This window comes from Myxine glutinosa, chromosome 1 (genome assembly GCF_964187855.1).
Source record: "Myxine glutinosa chromosome 1, kmMyxGlut1.1, whole genome shotgun sequence".
Classification (NCBI taxonomy): domain Eukaryota; kingdom Metazoa; phylum Chordata; class Myxini; order Myxiniformes; family Myxinidae; genus Myxine; species Myxine glutinosa.
Window position 1 is genome coordinate 94,432,340 of NC_136261.1, and position 17,062 is coordinate 94,449,401.

General features: G+C 38.5%; 1 long non-coding RNA gene across 1 annotated transcript; it reads left to right on the forward strand.

Moving 5' to 3' along the window:
• The first annotated feature begins 443 nt into the window (after positions 1-443).
• LOC137426239 (uncharacterized) lies at positions 444-1,367 on the forward strand. The gene is made up of 4 exons (XR_010984233.2): positions 444-480; positions 600-733; positions 832-993; positions 1,097-1,367. It is a non-coding gene; the product is annotated as an uncharacterized LOC137426239 (long non-coding RNA).
• The last annotated feature ends 15,695 nt before the right edge of the window (positions 1,368-17,062 follow it).

The following is a 17,062-nucleotide window of genomic DNA, read 5'->3' on the forward strand; positions in this document are numbered from 1 at the left end:
ATGTGGTATACATATTCAGAAAAAAACATGTTTCCTGAAAGTGGCCATCTTGAAAATCCGCTGTAGGCTGCCACCTGGTATCCCAGGGTAGGTGTAGATTATTTTAGATGGCTTCATGTGATTCCTCATCCCCAAAAATGTGGGTATAGGTGTTGGAATCAGCACTCTAGGTGGTTCGGATGTTGAGATATCGCGAAAAATAGGTTTCCGATGGTGGCCATTTTGAAAATCCAATATGGCCGCCAAAGAAAAATTTGCGCAAATGGAAACATGATTTTTCGGATTCCTGGTGCTATAAGCTTTCCAAAAATGTATAGGTTTGCTAATCTCCACAAAAAAAGAACGAAATTATAAATCTGAACATAATGAACCTGACTAATTCCAGCTATATTAACGGAACCCCACTTGAGGTGGCTTCATTTGAAAAATGTTTTCCAACGTTGAAGATGGCATTGAGTTTGAAGCTTTTTCGCAAGACAGGTAAGTTTTTTTGGTTTTAACGATTAATTATTCATTGTTTTATATAGAACATGATTAACAATTTATTGTCGTTTTTAACAGCCTCTCAATAATTACTGTTTTTTCTCTTTTTTTAACAGCCTCCCATAATAATATGGCTGGGTGTTTGGACAGCCTCTGTTCTGGACAGTTTGTCTCAACAACAGAACAAATGACTGACAACGAATTTCACAACCTTGAAGTTCCGAGGAGTGCTAATTCATTCCCTACCCATGTGAGTTTAAAATTTTCATCTTGATAAACTCTATTTCTCTGTTAGATTCAACTTTACGTATTGCAAATTTTACAGTTTCTCGCTTTGTTTTCCAACAGAACATTACTTCAATAGCTGAGATGATAGTTGAGATCGATGATCACAACCACGACCACGACCATGATCACAACTCTGATTGGGGTTATTTTGAGATACCTGCGACCTGTGATACCCTAAATTTTCATCTCAGCAGCATTTACACCAAACTCAACTTTTTGGAGGTATGTGTATGTGTGTGTGCGATTCATAATACTCATAATATTCATTATTTTAAATCGTTGAGGTATATAACATATTTTTCTCCTTGTCCCTTGTATTTAATAGAAAGAGATTCAAAACCTGAAGACATCTGTTGAACCAACCTTTGACTTGTGCTGGGAAGAAATTGATGACTTGTGCTGGGGAGATGTTGAATGTATACCTCAAGAAAAATGTTTTGTGAATATAAAGATTTTGTTTTCAATATTATATGAATATATTTGCTTTGTATACAACTATTTAATAATTAATTACAAAACGAGAATAAAGGAAAAAGGAGGGGGGAGGTGCGCTCCCCACCCTTGATTCCCCCCATCCCACCCCTCCCCTCCCCTTGTGTGTGTGGGGAAGGTGGGGGTGGGATGAGGGGGGATCAAGGGTGGGGGACGCACTGGGGGTGGGGGATGATGGGTGTGGTCTGTGTGGGCGGGGTCTGTGTTGGCGGGGTCTGTGTGGGCGGGGTCTGTGTGGGCGGGGTCTGTGTGGGCGTGGCTTATGATTTTTTATTTATTTAATTTTTTTTTTTTTTTTTATACCACTAATTAAATTAGCTAATCTGGGTGGGGTGAATAGAAATGTTGTTTAATGAATTATTAGCTTTGTTTTTTGTAATTCTTGTGAATAAAATGCCCTTAATATTTCTTCCCCATTCATATCATTTAATTTGTAAGTCCAAGGAACTGTATCCATTACATCAATGATTTTAAATAATTCACGAGTCCATTTTTGTGTATAACCTTTTTCAAAATGGCTTTTCCATTTGTATATTCTTACCATATCACCAACTTTGAACTTGGGTTTTTTCAAATTAATCTCCATTTCATATTTTAATTTTGTAAATGTTTCTGATGGTTTTGATTTTGTTGATGAATGAACTGTATTATTGTAATTATCAACAATATCCTGAATTAAATACACCCATTTTTGAGAACCGAGTTGTGTGAATTTTTTTATATAATTTTTCTTTTAAAGTACGATTAAAACGCTCAATAACAACTGCCTTTCCTTCATTAAAGGTACTGTATAATTTAATACCCTCCCCCTTAAGAAATTTCATGAATATTTTGTTGTAGAACTCTGTTCCCTCATCAGTCCATAACTTCTTTGGTTTTCTTTTACTTTTATTAAATATCTGTTGGAAGGCTAACATCAGAGTATAACCTCTCTTGTTTTTCAAAGGAACAACCCAAGCAAATCTACTCCTCAAATCAATTACGGTTAAAGCATACCTGTATCCCTTATCATTATTCAATTCAATTAAATCAGCGGACCAGATGTGGTCTGTGTCTTTTGAATAAACTTTCCTTCTTTTAAACTTTGTGATTATAGGTTTGTGTAATTCATTAACCAAAAGCTCCTCAGTCTTGATGACATCATTAGAGCTTAATAGTTTTTTGAGGAATAACCAAGACCAAGTTTCAATTTGACACATCATTTTTTTTACAATAAACCGATCAACTTTCTCTCTCAATGTAGGATTTCGTATCAAGGACAAATTATACAACATTTCTTTGTCTTCTTCATGTTTTTCATCCAATGTAGTGGTATTCCCATAAGCAATATCATGCTTCATACACACTTCATCAACCCTATTTATAGGTTTAGACCAAGGTTTAGGATTGTCAGCCTCATCTAATCTTTTATCCAGGTTTGTTCCTGGACCACAGAAAGAATACCCTGGAAGGTGTAGTTCCCCTGGAATTCCAGTTGTTGTAAATTTGCTACCTGACAAAAACTTTTGTATGTCTCCTCCACTTTTAGGAGAGATGAATTGACACTTTTTAGAGCCACACACTTGACATATTCCTTTTTGATAAACTCTATTATTTTTAGCTTTAACATACAATACACTTTTAGATTTAGTTTTCTTTTTACATTTAAGACAATAACTCATATTTATTTATCAGAAAAATTCCGACAGAGTATCAAAACCTCTTTGCTTTTCAACATATACATTTCTATCTTAATTTTTAAAACACAAAGAATCCTCAGGAATGCCTTCACTCTCTCCTCCATTTATTTACAAATATAAACTAACTAAAGTCAATAGCATCATCAACCACATAATCTTTTCCTTCTTCTTCTTCTTCCCCACTTTCTCGTGTAAATCTCCTCCCTGAAATTGAACTCATCTCAGCCGTTTTTAAAACCAATATCTTCACAAGAGTCATTCTTTCTTTATTTTCCTCTTCGGTGCGTTGAGATTGATTTATTTGCTGTAATACATTCAATCTTTTACGAATCTCACTGATTTCCATCTTTTTATACTTTTCCTCCCTGTCCTCCTTCTCCTTCTCCTCCTTCTCCTTCTCTCTTTCCTCCTTCTCTTCTTCAACTCCTTCCCTTGCTACCCTTGAGCTTGAGCCCCAAAGAATATTATACATGTACTCATCTGGATTTTCAGATATTCTTGAATCTATAATTATTTTTTTCATAATAGGATACCAATAAGATTTGTTGACGATTTCTAAAAGAGTTTTATATTTCATAACTTTGAGAAGTTCATTTTTATTTAATATTTTTAACAAGTCTCTATTTGTGGGTTTGACAATATCAGTATAAGGCCAGTTTTTAATAACAAAATGTCCATGGGTATGTTCCAATTCGTATGGTATGTAAAACCGAGCCCCCTTTTCTTGTAGGTATCCCTGAATACAAAAATTATAATTCTCTTGTAGTCTTCTTCCTGCCATTTATGTATCAGAAATATATGTGAGATTAATATTATGACAGGTAATACCACCCCATCTTCCCACTACCAAATCGGTTTGTATTCCTCGGCTTTCTATCCTTATCTCATTACCATCCTTCTTTGTTATATAAACTATTGTTTTGCTGTCATATGATTTTTTATTCTTAAAATCATGTATTCGTTGTTTACTAATTGTACTTCCACATAACTCCTCATCCTCACCAAGTGGATAATATTCTTCTTTACGAGACTGATTCAAATCATGTAGGTCTTCTAAGTTTATTGAAAAATACCAATTATACCCGAAATCAGACATATCATACCCCCATTTATTAATTCTCATATTAACTATATGTCCTTCTTTATAAAATTCAATTGTAAGTAGGTGGTTAAATTCAATGAGGAAAGGTGTATGGTTAGTATAACCAGGTGTTGTGGTTGTAAATTTTACTTGTTTAACAAAACGTGCTGTTTTCTTTAAAGATATATATTGTGATAAATCACTGAATCTAATCAAGTCATTCGCATCTGTAGGGTTTGGATAATTGATTAATTTATAAGTATTCTTCATATTAATATTTTTACTTATACTATATTTTTGTCGTTCAGCCTGTGCCTTTGTATAATAATTTGATAAATCAATATCCTGAGAGGATTTTCCAAAGATAGAACCATCTTTTCCAACATAGGTCATTTATATTAGATAAAAAATGATATCATAAAAATTTTCATTATTGTTGAGTTGAAATAATACATATAAACATAATTGACCACAACATTTAGAATTAATTTCTTGAACTTGGAATGTTTGATAAACACCATTCTGTAAGAATTGTATTACTTCAACAGGTGGTGGAATACCATAACTATCAAAATAATATTTATCCTGACCATTATGAATACAAACCCAATGAGTACCATTCTGTGTGTCTAAATTCATAATAATATTCTTTGTATTCTTATTTATATTTATTAATTCATCTCTCATACAAATAACCACATTATCAATTTTTTGTGTTTTACAATACTTAGCTAGTTCTATATTTGACGTTGTATTCTTTCCAAATTGTTTAAACCATTCATCCATTTATTTATGAGAAAGATACAATCCATTACCCCGTTTAGTTAGTTTAACACCCGCTTGAGCGATAGAGGAAAGCATTTCTCCAACCAACAATCTAACTTTATCAGGCAGTGGGTGAGTAAAATCCACAATTACACCACTTCCACTAATTTGTTTCTCCAACTCCTTGTTATGTCTTTCCAATTCTTTTTGAGCTTTTAGTTGTGCCTTCCTTTCGTTAGCAGTTTTTACCGCTGTTGAAATACCACCAGTCAATGCTCCCGCCGCACTTAAACCAGCAAGTAAAGGAATTAGAAACGGGAGAAATCCTCCACTCGTTTCCCGTGTTGAATATTTCTTCAACATAGGTTTTGTCATTTTAATTTTAAGTGAACCAGTATCATTTAGTGTTTTTACTTGTGTGTGTGTGAGTAAAACATCAATTCTTACAGCTCCTTTTCTTTGAATTGTATTAACATTAATAATACAAGGCTTTTGATTTTGAATACAAGATGTTAATTTATTAAGATTGATTTGATTAACATATACCCCAACCATTTATTTATGAGAAAAATCCTATGTGATATTAATCATAACACCATTATCTGTATTAATCTGCAATTCTGTTTCCTCCAAAAGTAAACAATAAGCATCAACTTCTTCATTCTCTCCTCTTTCAATGTACAGAGAAGTATCTACTCTATTAGACTTTATAGTTTCCTTTTGAGAACTCAGGTCAATTGAGTAGATTGTATAAAGTTTTTGAAACGCAACCATATCCAAAATAGAATCATTATTACCATTACTTTCACACACCTTTTGGTAGGACTTGTCGGCTTCCCCATAATCATTTTTTTCCCAATCAATTTCCAATCTATCTCGTGGGTAAAATGTGCCATCAAGAGAAACCCGAAGTTGTTTCACCTTGGCATTATCACACAACGCATTATTCTTATCAGTACCTCCATCTCCATCTGGTTTCTTAAAAATGAGCCATAGGTATCGTGGTTTTCCTTCCAGTATACCCAAATTCCAAGTGTAGGTAGTGTGTTCCAGTTTAACGTGTTGACATCTTCTTTTAAGGTATGATACATTCAGTGGTTTCTTTGAGTTAAGTCTTCTATTTAACATCTCTTCCGTTTTAAGATTAGGAGTATATTTACTGATATACCAACACAAATCATTAATAACAAATTTATTGTTGTCTCCAAAAGCATTTTCAACCCCAAAAAGCAACCTATTTACATTATCATTCCTTTGTAGTTGAAATCTAATTTTAAGACCATACAAAACTTTGTCATAATCACAAAATCCAAATATACCTTTCAGAGGTACTGCTACGGTAAAACTATTCTCTGGTTTTGTGTCATCATTATACATTGCCTTCCTTTGACTATAACCAGGGTCAGCATTTGTTCCCGTTGACATATCAGGAATAAAACCTTCAACAGCTCCCTTACCCATTCTATCACTAAACGAATATAGTGTAAATTTCATCATTTCAGATGTAGCAGCGACATAATCAACTGCTTCAACCTCTTGTGTTCCAATATAGAGACAGACACTATCAAACATTTTCCAGAAGAAATCATTTACGAGTGTAGCATTAGTATTATTCGCAGCCTTAGTGAATTTAAATTTACACAGCAAGAATCTCTCAGCTATATTCAAGTAAGTTTGTTGATTATTTATTTCAAAACTTTTTGTTCCATTTGAATTCCAGTCGGTTCCTGTTATAGCATTCACCTTAAAATAATCTTCCTTTTTAGTGGAGTTTGAAATGATAATCGTATCATCCAAATCATAGATACTATCAATCGCTTCCATACTTGTATTTATATAGCATTAAAATTGTTGAAACCCTGACCCAAGTATTTTAATGATTTTTTGTCGTTCTTGTGAAGATAGTTGAGTTTTACCTTTTTTTATTTCTTTGATTGTTTGTAATTTATGAGACTCCTTTTGAGCATCTTTTATACTCTTTATAGCACCCGCAACTGAACCCACGGCAGAAGCAGTTGAACCAATTAGATCTTTATGTTTAAGGATGGTTGAACCAATACCCATTAGAGTATCAATTATCCCATCTCCTTTATTTCGAAATTGATGACCTACACCTCGTTGTCTCTTAGGTTTATAGTATCCTTTACCCACATACCTTGTATAGTATGGTGAAAGGAACATGCCCTCCCCTGTAATTATTTTATATTTTCCCAACTCGTGTTTTCTCACAATAACCATTATTTATTTATTGAAAAACTTCACGTATGTGAATTCTGATGGATATAATTTCATCATTAAAGGATATCATACGATTATCTTGGTTGGTTATCCTAAAATTTACTCTGTATATGGTTTTTCCTGACACAGGTAAATAGACAAGATTTTTTGGTTCCATATTAAATTTATAACCAATCGGGGTTGAGTATGCACTGAATGAAAATATTGTATTTGTTCTTATTCCATCGTTAAAAGCACCATCAATCAAATCACAATGAATTAATACTGAATTTATACCAGAGGATATTTGAATGACATTATCACTGTAAAACGTCCCGTTAGTTTCAATCTTTTTTGAAGAGAAACCCAATAGCTCTCTGAACGAATTTTCAATCGTGAAATCAACTTTATAATTATTTTTAAGTTTAATAGTTGATTTTGAAGTGTGTTTTTGAATAGTTATTACAATATTTTTTGGTTCATCACCTTGTTCTTTCATAAGGCGGGAGACTTCTGAAGATATTTGAGAAATCTCGTAAGCTCCGGGTGAAACGGTTATAGTTTTATATCCACTTCCTGGATTATAACTAAACTTGTTGTTTTTCTCTGTGATATTAAACAAGGTATTATAAGTTTCCATCGACAATAAAGATGCCTCATATTCTTTTGTGTGGTCAAGTTGTAGTGGGTAAGGGAATGATGCTGTGTAATCACTCGTTGTAAAATCAAAACTAAGAATTGTGCTTCTCATCTTATTTAATATCTAATAAAATATCTTTGTATTGACATTTATTAATTATTTTCATGTTCATCAACTGGTCTAAAATGGCTGAGGCTTCATTAAAACAATTGTTGTTTCCAGCCTTCTTACTACCCAACAGTAATAATAGTCTATTAACTAATTGCGATGGGTCATTTGGAAGAAAGCTAACACCCGAACCAAGCTTACTTAAAGCATCAATAATATGTTTCTCCTTCTCATTCTTCTTCCTTTTACCAGCAACAGAAACTCCATAATCAAGTGTGTTTAGTAAATCAATATATACCCTATCTTCCTCTCTTTCCATATCAAGTGGTTCCTCAAAATATTTTGAACCATTTAATCCAGAGTTTGTTAGAAGAAACATTAATCTTGGAGTTAATTCAACATTTGGTTGAGTAGAACTTAAGAATACCAATTTATCATTAAATATCAATACCTTTTCTTTCACAATATAAAACTGTGCTGGTTCTTCTGTTGGAATGAGACCTGCTCTGGTTTTTGAACCCACCGAATATTCATTGTTTTGAAGAGCTTCCACAACATAATTAGGGGGTTGATTTACCTCCTCAAGTTTCTGAAATAATCCTTCATCATCATATTCTAATTCTCCAAGTTCTTGCTCTGTCATTTGACTAAAATCTTTGATCATTTGAAGTTTTTTTGGAGTAAATTCTACTGTGGGAACTGCAGGTGAGTGTTGAGTTTTCAAAAGTGGTTTAAAGAATTTCTCTTGTTTTCTTTCAAAGGCTTCTTCACCAGTTAGTTTCTGTCTCCGTTTCTTCTTTATCTCTTCCTGTTGTTTAACAACTTTTGAAACCAACTCTTGATGTTCTTTAAACTTTCTTGCTCTTTCTTCGGTATTCATTTTCTGTATTTATTTATTGAAAAATATCATTTAGTATCTCATCTTGTTTCACAACAATATATTTATATTTTCCAATCGTGTGTTTCATATAATTTTCAAATTCCTTCTTACTACATAATGTAGAGCAATTATCTCTCCAAAAATTATTTACATTTATTGAATTTAACTTAAATAAAATAAAAGTATTGGCATTGTTTCTTATTGAACGTCGAGGGAGTTGAAAATATGACTGACTAAGATAAATACAATTACAAGAAGAATGTCTCCCTCTTGTATAGTAGCTGTCCATTACTGTTTGGTTTCTCTCATTAACACAATCATCAAAGATGACGAGGTTCTTTTTTGATTTATCTAAATCTTGAGGTGAAGGTATATCATCCGTATTATCACTGAGAATACAAGTTATGGGTTTCGATTTTGATTTCTGTGTATCACAAAATAATTGTATTATATCTTCAATATTATAATCATTTAGTTTGTTTTGAAGTTTAAATAAACCGATAATGTCTTCCTTTTTAAGACCCGCATTAAAACCCTGTGAGAGTAGTTGATACTCGGGTTGAAAACTTGACTTTGTAAAAATTATTAAATTATCATGATCTAAAAAATTAGGACCAAGGAGCATCTTTAAAAGTAAACAGGTTTTTCCACATCCGCTTGAACCAACTATTAGACATCTCAATGAATTTGGAATGTTTTTATGGTTATTAAATTTTATCTTATTTTCCCAAACGGGTAAAAAATCATTCATTTATATGTTTGAAAAACAAGTCATCTAACTTTTTTTGAGCTATTTTAGAAGCTGCATATTTTATCCTGAGTTCAGGTTTAATTTTAAGATAATCCATTATTTTATTTATAAAGTATCTTGCATTAACATTTCCATTAAAATTATTTTGAATCATAAATAACAATAAACCCTTATACATTTCCCCAATACAAATAGTCTCTTCCCTTGTAAGAAATGGTGTATTATCACCATAATACTTAACATTCATCTCTCTTATTAATCCTGTAAAGTATTTCATTTTTGGTTCTAATTTAAAAGAGTTATATATTTTTCTATATATTTTTTATCATCAATTAAAATTAAATCACAGAAAATACATTGTTTATATGAATCCTCATTATTAAGCCCTCTTCTATCACAAGCCGGACAATTCTCTAATTTATCATATGGAGAGTCTGGAAATTCTAAATATCCTTCTATCATATTTATATAGTTAATTTTTACTTAAACTAAACGCAAGTTTTTTTAACTAATAAATACAATGTTTCAAAACACAAAAGACAAATTTCAATCAATCTCTACTTCGGTGGAAGATATAGAAAAATATGTCAAAGATGTTAAATTGAACAAAGATAAATATGGAAATTTTTGGGTAAAACCAGTTATGGAAAATAACATGAGTCCCTCTATTTCATTTAAAGGAAGAGCTCTAATTATACCTGGAAAGACATCCATTAAAGTAAATCTAACAAAAGTTTCTCCTCTACTCCTGGCAATTTATTCAAAGCTTGAAAAAGTGATCGATAGTGATACTTTGAAAAAGAATGATAAGACCATTAATAATTCTAGCGGAGACATTTGTATTTTCTTTAATAATCCAAAGGGTGTAGATCTAAGTAAAATGAATGATGTTAATATTTCTGGTGAAATGTCATTTCGTTCTATGATAGTTAGAGATTATTTAAAGATAACTTTTGATATAAAAATTGTAGAGATTGAATCTGTTAATGAAAGAAAGTATATAGATATTGATGGGAATATTTTTCTTGCTAATTAAATATGAGTCAATACAGCATTGAAGATTTTATTATTTCATTGGAAGATTTTATCATGACAAAGATAAAGGCCAATAAATTGACAGAATGTGTTTGTACTCCTTATAATGAAAAAATTATCACAACAAGTGTTGTAAACCAGATTAACAATATACTGGATGAAGACCTTCTTCCTTTGTTTAATCCAATGACAACATATAGTGTTAAAGAAGCTGCGGTTGAAGAAATAAAAAAGGAGCTTCCAAGTTCAATTGGACATAGTATTGTATGGCTTTTGTATCTTCAAAAAATTGTTAAGAATGTTAAATCATCAGCGAGTTTGGATCTCATAATCAAGACTGAAGTTCTTAAAACAATTGAAATAGAGACGTTCAAGCTTAAAGATGACAAACTAATTTGTTATCCACAGCCACAACCGCCACCTAAAAGTACTTCATTGAACTCAGATGATAGTGTTACATATTTATATGAATGTATGTGAATTACCATTCAGGTCTTTGCTTATCCGTGTGTAGTATATTAAGTTGTTGTGGAGTTGTTGTGGTTGGAGGGTCAGGAGCCCTTCTGAGGGAGTGGCCGGAAACGGAAGTGACCGGAAACGGAAGAAGAAAAGACACGAGGAAAAAAGGACGAGTATGATTCTTCCTCGCCCCGCTCCGACAAAAGGTGGGATCGACCTTGCGCTGCGTGGAAAAGCGGCGTTCCGATCCGAAGCCGGTCTGGCGAGAGGAATTACCGGGACGGGTATCTGCCCGGTGGAGACGGCAAGTTGACGTGTGGCCGTGCATCGACCCCGCGCCTGGCCTCGTTCGCGGCACCGTCCAAACAGACGCGTGCGGGTCGCACGTTGGGGCCTAACGCGCCTTGCAAGCGGCGTGGGGTGTGGCTTGCTTTACCGTATCCGCTTCGCGTGGCCACGAGGGGCTGCAGCCACGGTGCCTGGTACGATACCTGCCCGGTGGAAACACGTCCACCCGGGGTTCGTTCTACCGCCCGAGTGCGGTGACGGCGACCATCATCTTGGTCAGGAGGGGCCCAGAGACATTGTGCGGGACCGAGACCAAAAGGGTGTCGTGAGTACTCACCGGGACACACGTATATAAGATGGCCATCTTACTCATAGGAAAGTGCTTGTGAATTGGGAATTGTTGATGGTTGTATATGGTTGATTGCTCGGGGAAAATCTCCGTGGTTGTGTCATTGCAATTGTATGGTCATTCCCATTGAAATATATCCTTGAACGTCAGTTGTCTCTGGGGTGAAATTCATATGGATTGCGTGGCGAAAGCGCATATTTAATACAGCTTTCTGGCGAAGTTCCTCTCACGGTCCGGGGGTCACCGAGACCAGGTATTCACCGAGGGGACCACGTAACAGAATTGGGGGCTCGTCCAAATTACGATTTGCGGTTTCGCAATTGGGTCTACGTCCGGGATTTAAAATTGTATAAAATAATAAAATAATAATTTTTTTATTAATTAAAATTTATTAATTAATTATTAATTGGTAAATTTTTTGTTTTGAGAAATCGGGGTAAAGTCTTGGGTGAAGGTTAACAGGTGTTAGCGATAGGCACCATGGCGTTTGTGGCACAGAACTTTGGGGTAACCCCGAGTGAGGCACAGTTCCGAGCGTTGCTAAAGTCGGACCTCTTGAAATTGGCCAAACATTTTAACTTGGAGGTCCGAACTAATTTGAGGAAGGCAGAGTTGCAGGCCACGGTGATACAATCTATGGTGGGATTAGGAACATGGGACGAGTTAGCCTGGGAGTGGCTACCCGAAGAACCAGAAGACGTTGAGCTCCGGAAACTGGAGTTGCAATTACGGAGCCAGGAACGGATCAAAGAAGAAGAAAGGAAAGCAGAAGAGAGGAGAGAAGAGAAACAAGCAGAGGAAAGGAGAGTGGAACGAGAACTCCAGGAAAGGTTAAAAGAAGAAGAAAGGAAAGCAGAAAAGGAAAGAGCAGAAGAAGAAAGGAAAGCAGAAAAGGAAAGAGCAGAAGAAGAAAGGAAAGCAGAAAAGGAAAGAGCAGAAGAAGAAAGGAAAGCAGAAGCGAGGAGAGAAGAGAAACAAGCAGAGGAAAGGAGAGTGGAACGAGAACTCCAGGAAAGGTTAGCAGAAGAAGAAAGGAAAGCAGAAGCGAGGAGAGAAGAGAAACAAGCAGAGGAAAGGAGAGTGGAACGAGAACTCCAGGAAAGGTTAGAAGGGAGAAAAGCAGAGGAGAGGAGAGCTGCAAGGGACCTCGAAGCAGAGGAGAGAAAAGCGGAAAGGGAATTAAAGGAACGTGACATGGAGCTTCAGCAAGAAATCAAATTCAAGGAGCTGGAGTTAATGAGAGAACGGGCAGAGGCACCACCCTTGCTGACGGGGTCGACACCTAACCAGAAAACCTGGGATGTGGGCAGACATGTGAGGCTGGTTCCACCGTTCAGTGAAAAGGAAGTCGCGAAATTTTTTCCACACTTTGAGAAAGTGGCTCGACAATTAAACTGGCCGGAGGAGGCCTGGACCAAACTCGTGCAAAGTGTGCTGGTGGGGAAAGCTCAGGAAATTTATTCGGCGCTACTGTTACGTGGTCCCCTCGGTGAATACCTGGTCTCGGTGACCCCCGGACCGTGAGAGGAACTTCGCCAGAAAGCTGTATTAAATATGCGCTTTCGCCACGCAATCCATATGAATTTCACCCCAGGAGACAACTGACGTTCAAGGATATATTTCAATGGGAATGACCATACAATTGCAATGACACAACCACGGAGATTTTCCCCGAGCAATCAACCATATACAACCATCAACAATTCCCAATTCACAAGCACTTTCCTATGAGTAAGATGGCCATCTTATATACGTGTGTCCCGGTGAGTACTCACGACACCCTTTCGGTCTCGGTCCCGCACAATGTCTCTGGGCCCCTCCTGACCAAGATGATGGTCGCCGTCACCGCACTCGGGCGGTAGAACGAACCCCGGGTGGACGTGTTTCCACCGGGCAGGTATCGCACCAAGCACCGAGGCTGCAGCCCCTCGTGGCCACGCGAAGCGGATACGGTAGAGCAAGCCAAACCCCACGCCGCTTGCAAGGCGCGTTAGGCCCCAATCGTGCGACCCGCACGCGTCTGTTTGGACGGTGCCGCGAACGAGGCCAGACGCGGGTTCGATGCACGGCCCCACGTCAACTTGACGTCTCCACCGGGCCGGTACACGTTCCGGTAATTCCTCTCGCCAGACAGGCTTCGGAACGCCGCTGTTTCACGCAGCGCCAGGTCGATCCCACCTTTTGTCGGAGCGGGGCGATGAAGAATAATAATCGTCCTTTTTTCCTCGTGTCGTTTCTTCTTCCGTTTCCGGTCACTTCCGTTTCCGGCCACTCCCTCAGAAGGGCTCCTGACCCTCCAACCACAACAACTACACAAGAACTTAATATACTACACACGGATAAGCAAAGACCTGAATGGTAATTCACATACATTCACATAAATATGTAACACTCCCCCCCTTCAAGAAAGAAAGTTTGAACCCAGCGAAAACTTTCTTTGCCGGCCAATTTGGAGAAACAAACCAGATAACTCAACACCCCCCACATTATCCGTTCCCCCCGGGCACAGTTATCACTTAAAAATAAAGCAACCAAAATTTCACCACAACCCCTCCAGATTACTCCCTCTGGACTAAGTACCAACAACGACATTGTCCCTGCCAAATCAAACTCCATCTCATGACCCTCTGACTTTGCCCGTCAGTTTCTTGGGAATGAAGGTTAAGGGGTTGATCAAAGATCCAAAGTTAAGCAACTCGATAGCACTTTTTCCGGGAGGCCAAGCCGAGTATTCACTTCATGGATGCCTTTAGGAACGCGGAGTTCACGGTTAGTCCGTGCAGGAAAGTTCTCTACATGGGCGCCTTGAGGAACGTGGAGTTCACGGTTAGTCCGTGCATGAAAGTTCACTACATGGACGCCTTTAGGAACGGCGTTCACGGTTAATTCGTGTAGGAATCTTGGCTCGGCGGCTCCGCCGCCTTCAGTGCTTCAACTTCTCAGAACTTCCCTAATAATTAGGGTGGGACCACTGGTCCCTGTAGTCCCATGAATAGCGGTCTCCTTCTCGGCCACTACCAAAACTACCGCCCAGTTGTCCTCTCCTGTAGACCTCTCGACGCCTACGAAATGCCTTCCCTACTGTTATGGTCCGACCCTCCAAATCCTTGCCATTCCAATTCTTCTCTGCCTCTCTGGCGTCTTTTGTGCTGGCAAACGTGACAAAGCCGAACCCTCTTGACTGTTGCGTTTCCCAGTCTCTTACCAACCGCACTTCCACCAGCGGCCCATATCTGTTGAAGACAGAGGTCAGAACTTCTTCCTCTGTTTTGAAGTTCAGTCCCCCTACAAATAACTTGGCACTTTGGTCGCCCTCCCGAGCTGGTGTGGTGTTATTTTCCCTGCTGGGCTCTTTACCAACCCTCAGGTTACCATAAACTTGACCCCCGGCCAAATCATTCCCGATAACCACAGATACACCCTCTACAGGAAGCGTGGCTTGTAAACCGACGGTGACCGGTCCTGACACCAAATCGGACTCCAACTGGATGACCTGAAGGGGAGCACTAACACCGCCCCCGATCCCCTGTAAACGAACACTATCCCCCGTTGCCGTCTCCTCGGACCATGGCAAAATGCCTTCAAGCATTAAAGATTGGTGGGCCCCTGTGTCCCTCAATATCCTAACCGGTCTCCGGTTAGTCGAGGCTCCATCCAGTGACACAAACCCCTCTGAAATAAATGGTTGGTAACCCTTTTGATGGCGATTTTTTACGCTAGCCATCGCATTCGGAGTTGTAATAGTCGGACTCCGCTCTGGGTTGTCCCTTTTCATGAGGTAACAACTGGACATCAAGTGTCCAGGTTTCTTGCAAAACGCGCAAGTAGGCCCGGAGGAAAAACTCGGGGTCTGCCTCGGGCCCCCCGAACTATAGGTTTGTCTTGGGCCCGCATCCCTCTGATTTCGAACCGGTGGGGTATCATAGTTGTCCCCATAATCATCTCGAGGCCGCCGCCATGTATGGTCGTTCTCCGCACCTGCTGTTCCCCACCTCCCCTGCGGAGATCTAGGCGAGGAGTTAGGTTCGTGGACCCCTATTCGGTGGGTTAAGGCATAATCATCTGCCATGGTGGCTGCGTCCCACAACTTTGGTACCTTCTTTTCCTGCAGGTACACTTTGATGTCCTCGTGGACACACTGCTGGAATTCCTCCACCAGGATCAAGTCCCGCAATGTCTCGAAGTCTTTCCCGACTCCTTTTGACTCACACCACCGATCAAACATGTTTTCTTTCACTCTGGCAAACTCCACATGGGTCTCACTCTCCCTCTTCCTGGCATTCCTGAATTTTTGCCTGTAAGCTTCCGGAACCAACTCATAGGCTTTGAGGATGTGCTTCTTCAGTACCTCATAATCTGCACATTGGTCCATTGGTAGCGCCGAATAAATTTCCTGAGCTTTCCCCACCAGCACACTTTGCACGAGTATGGTCCAGGCCTCCTCCGGCCAGTTTAATTGTCGAGCCACTTTCTCAAAGTGTGGAAAAAATTTCGCGACTTCTTTTTCACTGAACGGTGGAACCAGCCTCACATGTCTGCCCACATCCCAGGTTTTCTGGTTAGGTGTCGACCCCGTCAGCAAGGGTGGTGCCTCTCCCCGTTCTCTCATTAACTCCAGCTCCTTGAATTTGATTTCTTGCTGAAGCTCCATGTCACGTTCCTTTAATTCCCTTTCCGCTTTTCTCTCCTCTGCTTCGAGGTCCCTTGCAGCTCTCCTTTCCTCTGCTTTTTTGTCTTCTAACCTTTCCTGGAGTTCTCGTTCCACTCTCCTTTCCTCTGCTTGTTTCTCTTCCCTCCTCTCTTCTGCTTTCCTTTCTTCTTCTGCTCTTTCCTTTTCTGCTTTCCTTTCTTCTTCTTTTAACCTTTCCTGGAGTTCTCGTTCCACTCTCCTTTCCTCTGCTTGTTTCTCTTCTCTCCTCGCTTCTGCTTTCCTTTCTTCTTCTGCTCTTTCCTTTTCTGCTTTCCTTTCTTCTTCTGCTCTTTCCTTTTCTGCTTTCCTTTCTTCTTCTTTTAACCTTTCCTGGAGTTCTCGTTCCACTCTCCTTTCCTCTGCTTGTTCCTCTTCTCTCCTCTCTTCTGCTTTCCTTTCTTCTTCTTTGATCCGTTCCTGGCTCCGTAATTGCAACTCCAGTTTCCGGAGCTCAACGTCTTCTGGTTCTTCGGGTAGCCACTCCCAGGCTAACTCGTCCCATGTTCCTAATCCCACCATAGATTGTATCACCGTGGCCTGCAACTCTGCCTTCCTCAAATTAGTTCGGACCTCCAAGTTAAAATGTTTGGCCAATTTCAAGAGGTCCGACTTTAGCAACGCTCGGAACTGTGCCTCACTCGGGGTTACCCCAAAGTTCTGTGCCACACACGCCATGGTGCCTATCGTTAACACCTGTTAACCTTCACCCAAGACTTTACTCCAATTTCTCAAAAAAAAAAAAATTACCAATTAATAATAAATTAATAATTTTTAATTAATAAAAAATTATTATTTTATTATTTTATACAATTTTAGTTCCCGGACGTAGACCCAATTGCGAAACCGCAAATCGTAAT